Here is a 10,000-nt window from a genome sequence, read left to right on the forward strand (position 1 = left end):
GGTAGCTCAGCCGGGTTTGACCCGGCGGTTCTGCCGACGGCCTCGCCTTCGAGGGGGGAGCGTCCCCCGTGTACAGGCCGATTTTCATGCATTTCGAACCGTGGGAAGTGGCCCAAAAGGGGATGGGAGTGAATGTGACTGCTCAACCCGACTTTGGCGCTTCCGAGCCGGGTAGCTCAGCCGGGTTTGACCCGGCGGTTCTGCCGACGGTCTCGTCTTCGAGGCGGGTGCCTCCCCCGTGTACAGGCCGATTTTCATGCATTTCGTACCGTGGGAAGTGGTCCAAAAGGGAATGGGGGTGGACGTGACTGCTCATACCGACATCGAGACTTGTAAGCCGTGTAGCTCGGCCGGGTTTGATCCGGCGGGTCTGCCGACGGTCTCGTCTTCGAGGCGGGTGCCTCCCCCGTGTACAGGCCGATTTTCATGCATTTCGTACCGTGGGAAGCGGTCCAAAAGGGGATGGGAGTGAACGTGACTGCTCATACCGACTTTGGCGCTTCCGAGCCGGGTAGCTCAGCCGGGTTTGACCCGGCGGGTCTGCCGACGGTCTCGCCTTCGAGGGGGGAGCGTCCCCCGTGTTCAGGCCGAATCTTGTGCATTTCGAACCGTGGGAAGTTGCCCAAAAGTCGATGGGAGTGAATGTGACTGCTCAACCCGACTTTGAGACTTGTAAGCCGGGTAGCTCAGCCGGGTTTGACCCGGCGGTTCTGCCGACGGTCTCGTCTTCGAGGCCGGTGCCTCCCCCGTGTACAGGCCGATTTTCGTGCATTTCCAACGGTGGGAAGTGGTCCAAAAGGGAATGGGGGTGGACGTGTCTGCTCATACCGACTTTGAGACTTGTAAGCCGGGTAGCTCAGCCGGGTTTGTTCCGGCGGTTCTGCCGACGGTCTCGTCATCGAGGGGGGAGCCTCCCCCGTGTCCAGGCCGATTTTCATGCATTTCCAACCGTGGGAAGTGGTCCAAAAGGGAATGGGGGTGAATGTGACTGCTCATACCGACTTTGGCGCTTCCGAGCCGGGTAGCTCAGCCGGGTTTGACCCGGCGGTTCTGCCGACGGTCTCGTCTTCGAGGCGGGTGCCTCCCCCGTGTACAGGCCGATTTTCATGCATTTCGTACCGTGGGAAGTGGTCCAAAAGGGAATGGGGGTGGACGTGACTGCTCATACCGACATCGAGACTTGTAAGCCGTGTAGCTCGGCCGGGTTTGATCCGGCGGGTCTGCCGACGGTCTCGTCTTCGAGAGGGGGGCCTCCCCCGTGTACAGGCCGATTTTCGTGCATTTCCAACGGTGGGAAGAGGTTCATAAGGGGATGGGGGTGAATGTGACTGCTCAACCCGACTCTGAGGCTTCTAACCCGGGTAGCTCGGCCGGGTTTGACCCGGCGGTTCTGCCGTCGGTCTCGCCTTCGAGAGGGGCGCCTCCCCCGTGTACAGGCCGATTTTCGTGCATTTCCAACGGTGGGAAGAGGTTCAAAAGGGGATGGGGGTGAATGTGACTGCTCAACCCGACTCTGAGGCTTCTAACCCGGGTAGCCCGGCCGGGTTTGACCCGGCGGTTCTGCCGTCGGTCTCGCCTTCGAGGGCGGAGCCTCCCCCGTGTACAGGCCGATTTTCGTGCATTTCAAACCGTGGGAAGCGGTCCAAAAGGGGATGGGAGTGAATGTGACTGCTCATACCGACCTTGGCGCTTCCGACCCGGGTAGCTCAGCCGGGTTTGACCCGGCGGTTCTGCCGACGGTCTCGCCTTCGAGGGGGGAGCGTCCCCCGTGTTCAGGCCGAATTTTGTGCATTTCGAACCGTGGGAAGTTGCCCAAAAGTCGATGGGAGTGAATGTGACTGCTCAACCCGACTTTGGCGCTTCCGAGCCGGGTAGCTCGGCCGGGTTTGACCCGGCGGTTCTGCCGACGGTCTCGTCTTCGAGGCGGGTGCCTCCCCCGTGTACAGGCCGATTTTCATGCATTTCGTACCGTGGGAAGTGGTCCAAAAGGGAATAGGGGTGGACGTGACTGCTCATACCGACATTGAGACTTGTAAGCCGTGTAGCTCGGCCGGGTTTGATCCGGCGGGTCTGCCGACGGTCTCGTCTTCGAGGCGGGTGCCTCCCCCGTGTACAGGCCGATTTTCGTGCATTTCGAACCGTGGGAAGTGGTCCAAAAGGGGATGGGGGTGGACGTGACTGCTCAACCCGACTTTGAGGCTTCTAACCCGGGTAGCTCGGCCGGGTTTGACCCGTCGATTCTGCCGATGGTCTCGTTTTGGAGGGGGGAGCCTCCCCCGTGTTCAGTCCGATTTTCGTGCATTTCGAACCGTGGGAAGTGGCCCAAAAGGGGATGGGAGTGAATGTGACTGCTCATACCGACTTTGGCGCTTCCGAGCCTGGTAGCTCAGCCGGGTTTGATCCGGCGGTTCTGCCGACGGTCTCGTCTTCGAGGCGGCTCCCTCCCCCGTGTACAGGCCGATTTTCATGCATTTGCAACGGTGGGAAGTTGCCCAAAAGGGGATGGGAGTGAATGTGACTGCTCAACCCGACTTTGGCGCTTCCGAGCCTGGTAGCTCAGCCGGGTTTGAACCGGCGGTTCTGCCGACGGTCTCGTCTTCGAGGCGGCTCCCTCCCCCGTGTACAGGCCGATTTTCGTGCATTTCGAACCGTGGGAAGTGGTCCAAAAGGGAATGGGGGTGGACGTGACTGCTCAACCCGACTCTGAGGCTTCTAACCCGGGTAGCTCGGCCGGGTTTGATCCGGCGGTTCTGCCGACGGTCTCGTCTTCGAGGCCGGTGCCTCCCCCGTGTACAGGCCGATTTTCGTGCATTTCCAACGGTGGGAAGTGGTCCAAAAGGGAATGGGGGTGGACGTGTCTGCTCATACCGACTTTGAGACTTGTAAGCCGGGTAGCTCAGCCGGGTTTGTTCCGGCGGTTCTGCCGACGGTCTCGTCATCGAGGGGGGAGCCTCCCCCGTGTCCAGGCCGATTTTCATGCATTTCCAACCGTGGGAAGTGGTCCAAAAGGGAATGGGGGTGAATGTGACTGCTCATACCGACTTTGAGACTTTTAAGCCGGGTAGCTCAGCCGGGTTTGACCCGGCGGTTCTGCCGACGGTCTCGCCTTCGAGGGGGGAGCGTCCCCCGTGTTCAGGCCGAATTTTGTGCATTTCGAACCGTGGGAAGTTGCCCAAAAGTCGATGGGAGTGAATGTGACTGCTCAACCCGACTTTGAGACTTGTAAGCCGGGTAGCTCAGCCGGGTTTGACCCGGCGGTTCTGCCGACGGTCTCGTCTTCGAGGCGGGTGCCTCCCCCGTGTACAGGCCGATTTTCATGCATTTCGTACCGTGGGAAGCGGTCCAAAAGGGGATGGGAGTGAACGTGACTGCTCATACCGACTTTGGCGCTTCCGAGCCGGGTAGCTCAGCCGGGTTTGACCCGGCGGGTCTGCCGACGGTCTCGCCTTCGAGGGGGGAGCGTCCCCCGTGTTCAGGCCGAATCTTGTGCATTTCGAACCGTGGGAAGTTGCCCAAAAGTCGATGGGAGTGAATGTGACTGCTCAACCCGACTTTGAGACTTGTAAGCCGGGTAGCTCAGCCGGGTTTGACCCGGCGGTTCTGCCGACGGTCTCGTCTTCGAGGCCGGTGCCTCCCCCGTGTACAGGCCGATTTTCGTGCATTTCCAACGGTGGGAAGTGGTCCAAAAGGGAATGGGGGTGGACGTGTCTGCTCATACCGACTTTGAGACTTGTAAGCCGGGTAGCTCAGCCGGGTTTGTTCCGGCGGTTCTGCCGACGGTCTCGTCATCGAGGGGGGAGCCTCCCCCGTGTCCAGGCCGATTTTCATGCATTTCCAACCGTGGGAAGTGGTCCAAAAGGGAATGGGGGTGAATGTGACTGCTCATACCGACTTTGAGACTTTTAAGCCGGGTAGCTCGGCCGGGTTTGACCCGGCGGTTCTGCCGACGGTCTCGTCTTCGAGGCGGGTGCCTCCCCCGTGTACAGGCCGATTTTCGTGCATTTCGAACCGTGGGAAGTGGTCTAAAAGTCGATGGGAGTGAACGTGACTGCTCAACCCGACTTTGAGACTTGTAAGCCGGGTAGCTCAGCCAGGTTTGACCCGGCGGTTCTGCCGACGGTCTCGCCTTCGAGGGCGGACCCTCCCCCGTGTACAGGCCGGTTTTCGTGCATTTCGAACCGTGGGAAGTGATCCAAAAGGGAATGGGGGTGAACGTGACTGCCCAACCCGGCTTTGAGACTTGTAAGCCGGGTAGCTCAGCCGGGTTGGACCCGGCGGTTCTGCCGACGGTCTCGACTTCGAGGCGGGTGCCTCCCCCGTGTACAGGCCGATTTTCATGCATTTGCAACGGTGGGAAGTTGCCCAAAAGTCGATGGGAGTGAATGTGACTGCTCAACCCGACTTCGAGACTTGTAAGCCGGGTAGCTCAGCCGGGTTTGACCCGGCGGTTCTGCCGACGGTCTCGCCTTCGAGGGGGGAGCCTCCCCCGTGTACAGGCCGATTTTCGTGCATTTCCAACGGTGGGAACAGGTTCAAAAGGGGATGGGAGTGATTGTGACTGCTCAACCCGACTCTAGGGCTTCTAACCCGGGTAGCCCGGCCGGGTTTGACCCGGCGGTTCTGCCGACGGTCTCGTCTTCGAGGCGGGTGCCTCCCCCGTATACAGGCCGATTTTCATGCATTTCGAACCGTGGGAAGTGGTCCAAAAGGGAATGGGGGTGGACGTGTCTGCTCATACCGACTTTGAGACTTGTAAGCCGGGTAGCTCAGCCGGGTTTGATCCGGCGGTTCTGCCGACGGTCTCGCCTTCGAGGGGGGAGCCTCCCCCGTGTTCAGTCCGATTTCCATGCATTTCCAACCGTGGGAAGTTGCCCAAAAGGGGATGGGAGTGAATGTGACTGCTCAACCCGACTTTGGCGCTTCCGAGCCGGGTAGCTCAGCCGGGTTTGACCCGGCGGTTCTGCCGACGGTCTCGTCTTCGAGGCGGGTGCCTCCCCCGTATACAGGCCGATTTTCATGCATTTCGAACCGTGGGAAGTGGTCCAAAAGGGAATGGGGGTGGACGTGTCTGCTCATACCGACTTTGAGACTTGTAAGCCGGGTAGCTCAGCCGGGTTTGATCCGGCGGTTCTGCCGACGGTCTCGCCTTCGAGGGGGGAGCCTCCCCCGTGTTCAGTCCGATTTCCATGCATTTCCAACCGTGGGAAGTTGCCCAAAAGGGGATGGGAGTGAATGTGACTGCTCAACCCGACTTTGGCGCTTCCGAGCCGGGTAGCTCAGCCGGGTTTGACCCGGCGGTTCTGCCGACGGTCTCGTCTTCGAGGCGGGTGCCTCCCCCGTGTACAGGCCGATTTTCATGCATTTGGAACCGTGGGAAGTGGTCCAAAAGGGAATGGGGGTGGACGTGACTGCTCATACCGACTTTGAGACTTGTAAGCCGGGTAGCTCAGCCGGGTTTGACCCGGCGGTTCTGCCGACGGTCTCGCCTTCGAGGGGGGAGCCTCCCCCGTGTTCAGTCCGATTTTCGTGCATTTCCCACGGTGGGAAATGGTATCTTTCATTACGGGGACAAGGGTCTGAAGCGGTGAAGTCAGTAACCGGCATAGTTAAGGAAAGGGTTCGAATTTTCTCAACAGTACGAAAAACGTGAGCAGGGAAGCTAGAGAAGGTGTCAGTGAGTCCCAAACGAGTGAACCGCAAAACTTAGGGAAATGCCCGAAAGCGTTTTAAAGGGTGAAATCGGGAACGAGGAAATGATCGGAAAGTGCCTGAAAGTGCTAAATGAGTAAACAGAAAAACGATGAAAAATGTTTGAAAAGAAGAAGTGAGTAACCAGGAAAACTTAGAAAAATGTTCAAAACGAAGAAATCAGTAACCAGGAAAACTTAGAAAAATGATCAAAAAGAAGAAATGAGTAACCAGGAAAACTTAGAAAAATGTTTAAAAAGAAGAAATCAGTAACCAGGAAAACTTAGGAAAATGTTTAAAAAGAAGAAATCAGTAACCAGAAAAACTGCGAAAAATGTTTAAAAAGAAGAAATGAGTAACCAGAAAAACTTAGAAAAATGTTTAAAAAGAAGAAATCAGTAACCAGGAAAACTTAGAAAAATGTTTAAAAAGAAGAAATCAGTAACCAGGAAAACTTAGAAAAATGTTTAAAAAGAAGAAATCAGTAACCAGGAAAACTTAGAAAAATGTTATAAAAGAAGAAGTGAGTAACCAGAAAAACTTAGAAAAATGTTTAAAAAGAAGAAATCAGTAACCAGAAAAACTGCGAAAAATGTTTAAAAAGAAGAAATCAGTAACCAGACAAACTGCGAAAAATGTTTAAAAAGAAGAAATCAGTAACCAGGAAAACTTAGAAAAATGTTTAAAAAGAAGAAGTGAGTAACCAGAAAAACTTAGAAAAATGTTTAAAAAGAAGAAATCAGTAACCAGAAAAACTGCGAAAAATGTTTAAAAAGAAGAAATCAGTAACCAGGAAAACTTAGAAAAATGTTTAAAAAGAAGAAATCAGTAACCAGAAAAACTGCGAAAAATGTTTAAAAAGAAGAAATCAGTAACCAGAAAAACTTAGAAAAATGTTTAAAAAGAAGAAGTGAGTAACCAGAAAAACTTAGAAAAATGTTTAAAAAGAAGAAATCAGTAACCAGAAAAACGGCGAAAAATGTTTAAAAAGAAGAAATCAGTAACCAGACAAACTGCGAAAAATGTTTAAAAAGAAGAAATCAGTAACCAGAAAAACTTAGAAAAATGTTTAAAAAGAAGAAATCAGTAACCAGAAAAACTTAGAAAAATGTTTCAAAAGAAGAAGTGAGTAACCAGAAAAACTTAGAAAAATGTTTAAAAAGAAGAAGTGAGTAACCAGAAAAACTTAGAAAAATGTTTAAAAAGAAGAAATCAGTAACCAGAAAAACTTAGAAAAATGTTTAAAAAGAAGAAATCAGTAACCAGAAAAACTGCGAAAAATGTTTAAAAAGAAGAAATCAGTAACCAGGAAAACTTAGAAAAATGTTTAAAAAGAAGAAATGAGTAACCAGGAAAACTTAGAAAAATGTTTAAAAAGAAGAAATGAGTAACCAGGAAAACTTAGAAAAATGTTTAAAAAGAAGAAATCAGTAACCAGAAAAACTTAGAAAAATGTTTAAAAAGAAGAAATCAGTAACCAGAAAAACGGCGAAAAATGTTTAAAAAGAAGAAATGAGTAACCAGAAAAACTTAGAAAAATGTTTAAAAAGAAGAAATCAGTAACCAGAAAAACGGCGAAAAATGTTTAAAAAGAAGAAATCAGTAACCAGAAAAACTTAGAAAAATGTTTAAAAAGAAGAAGTGAGTAACCAGAAAAACTTAGAAAAATGTTTAAAAAGAAGAAATGAGTAACCAGAAAAACTTAGAAAAATGTTTAAAAAGAAGAAATCAGTAACCAGAAAAACTTAGAAAAATGTTTAAAAAGAAGAAATGAGTAACCAGAAAAACTTAGAAAAATGTTTAAAAAGAAGAAATCAGTAACCAGAAAAACGGCGAAAAATGTTTAAAAAGAAGAAATCAGTAACCAGAAAAACGGCGAAAAATGTTTAAAAAGAAGAAATCAGTAACCAGACAAACTGCGAAAAATGTTTAAAAAGAAGAAATCAGTAACCAGAAAAACTTAGAAAAATGTTTAAAAAGAAGAAATCAGTAACCAGGAAAACTTGGAAAAAAACACTTAGAAAAATTTTCAGCAAAGTGTGAAAAATATTCTAAGTGTCAGCGGAGGAAAATGCTGCAGCATCGGGAAAGATTCGCAAACTTACACCGAACATGTGCTCCGAAGTGCCGGAGGAATTGGGTGAATTGAGCCCGGCAAATGGCCAGCTGTCGTTTTGTGCCTGCAGCCCGAAAACTTTAACTTTGTCTGTCGCGGAAGTCCGGACCGAGAAAAATCCAAACGGTTTTGACCGGACCGAGTTCCAGACCGATGCAGTCAAATTTGGAATTCAGACCCATTCAGTGCCACTTGTAGTTTTTCCGCAGTGAGGTTGGCGGGGTACCCGGAGATATATGGGAACACGATTTTTAGAACAAAATGGCGGCGCGGGACCGTTCTGAAAGGCATCCGAAAAACGGTTCCACGGGCATAGCACTTTAATGACAGGTATGAGTGCATGCCGGAGAGCTCTTGGAAGTCGAATTTTTGACACTTTGTCAATTTTTTGACAGATTTGACAAACTCTTTCTGTCTGTTCTAAGAGTCAGTCAGAGACTTGTGCGGCGGTCTTTTGACACTATTGGAGGGCGGGCAAACCCCACGTTGACTCCGGCCGTCCCTCCACAGGCGCTCGTGTCCAAAATGAAGGCGAGAGACGCGAGTGGCCTGGTTCCCTTGGGTGTTGCCAAGAAGGCTGCGGGCTGACCGTTGCCTGAGCACTCCCTAAAGCCTCTTGTGATGAGAGCAGACCTCGCCTGCCGCACGACCGGCTCTGGGAGTCGTTGGGCCGCTATTTGTGAATAGTCTGGTCCTCCTCTGCCACCCGGACAAGCGCGATGGCTCTGCCGCCCTGCGGTGCTCGTCACCCAGGTTTGGGGAACACGATACTCGTAACAAAAATAAAAGGCGGCTCGGGACCTGCAGGCGAAAGGGGTCCCGTGGTGCTAAGCACGTCGACTTCGGGTCTCGGTGCAAGCCGGAGAGCTCACGGAAGTCTAAAGTTTTCGGCACGTGGTCGAATCTTTTCAAAGGCTTACCCGGCTCTTTCCGTCCATTCTGAGAGTAAGTCAGAGGCCGGTGCGGAGGTCTCTTGACAATCGGAGGGGGTGGTGGCCCTCCGCAGGCGCTCGTGTCGAAAATGAAGGCGAGAGACGCGAGTGGCCTGGTTCCCCTGGGTGTTGCCAGGAAGGCTGCGGGCTGACCCTTGCCTGAGCACTCCCTAAAGCCTCTTGTGATGACAGCAGACCTCGCGCGCCGCACGACCGGCTCTGGGAGTCGTTGGGCCGCTATCTGTGAATAGTCTGGTCCTCCTCTGCCACCCGGCCAAGTGCGATGGCTCTGCCGCCCTGCGGTGCTCGTCACGCAGGTATGGGGCACACGATGCTCGTAACAGCAAATAAAGGCGGCTCGGGACCTGCAGGCGAAAGGGGTCCCGTGGTGCTTAGCACGTCGACTTCGGGTCTCGGTGCAAGCCGGAGAGCTCACGGAAGTCTAAAGTTTTCGGCACGTGGTCGAATCTTTTGAAAGGCTTACCCGGCTCTTTCCGTCCATTCTGAGAGTCAGTCAGAGGCCGGTGCGGCGGTCTATTGACGACCGGAGGCTCCCATGGGTGTTGCGATGAGGGTGGAGGGCACAGAACCTTGCCTTAGCACTCCCTAATAAAGCCTCTTGTGAAGAGAGCAGACCTCGCGCGCCGCACGACCGGCTCTGGGAGTCGTTGGGCCGCTATCTGTGAATAGTCTGGTCCTCCTCTGCCACCCGGCCAAGTGCGATGGCTCTGCCGCCCTGCGGTGCTCGTCACGCAGGTATGGGGCACACGATGCTCGTAACAGCAAATAAAGGCGGCTCGGGACCTGCAGGCGAAAGGGGTCCCGTGGTGCTTCGCACGTCGACTTCGGGTCTCGGTGCAAGCCGGAGAGCTCACGGAAGTCTAAAGTTTTCGGCACGTGGTCGAATCTTTTGAAAGGCTTACCCGGCTCTTTCCGTCCATTCTGAGAGTCAGTCAGAGGCCGGTGCGGCGGTCTATTGACGACCGGAGGCTCCCATGGGTGTTGCGATGAGGGTGGAGGGCACAGAACCTTGCCTTAGCACTCCCTAATAAAGCCTCTTGTGAAGAGAGCAGACCTCGCGCACCGCACGACCGGCTCTGGGAGTCGTTGGGCCGCTATCTGTGAATAGTCGGGTCCTCCTCTGCCACCCGGCCAAGTGCGATGGCTCTGCCGCCCTGCGGTGCTTGTCACGCAGGTATGGGGCACACGATGCTCGTAACAGCAAATAAAGGCGGCTCGGGACCTGCAGGCGAAAGGGGTCCCG

This window comes from Chiloscyllium punctatum, unplaced genomic scaffold (assembly GCF_047496795.1).
Source record: "Chiloscyllium punctatum isolate Juve2018m unplaced genomic scaffold, sChiPun1.3 scaffold_655, whole genome shotgun sequence".
Taxonomy (NCBI): Eukaryota; Metazoa; Chordata; class Chondrichthyes; order Orectolobiformes; family Hemiscylliidae; genus Chiloscyllium; species Chiloscyllium punctatum.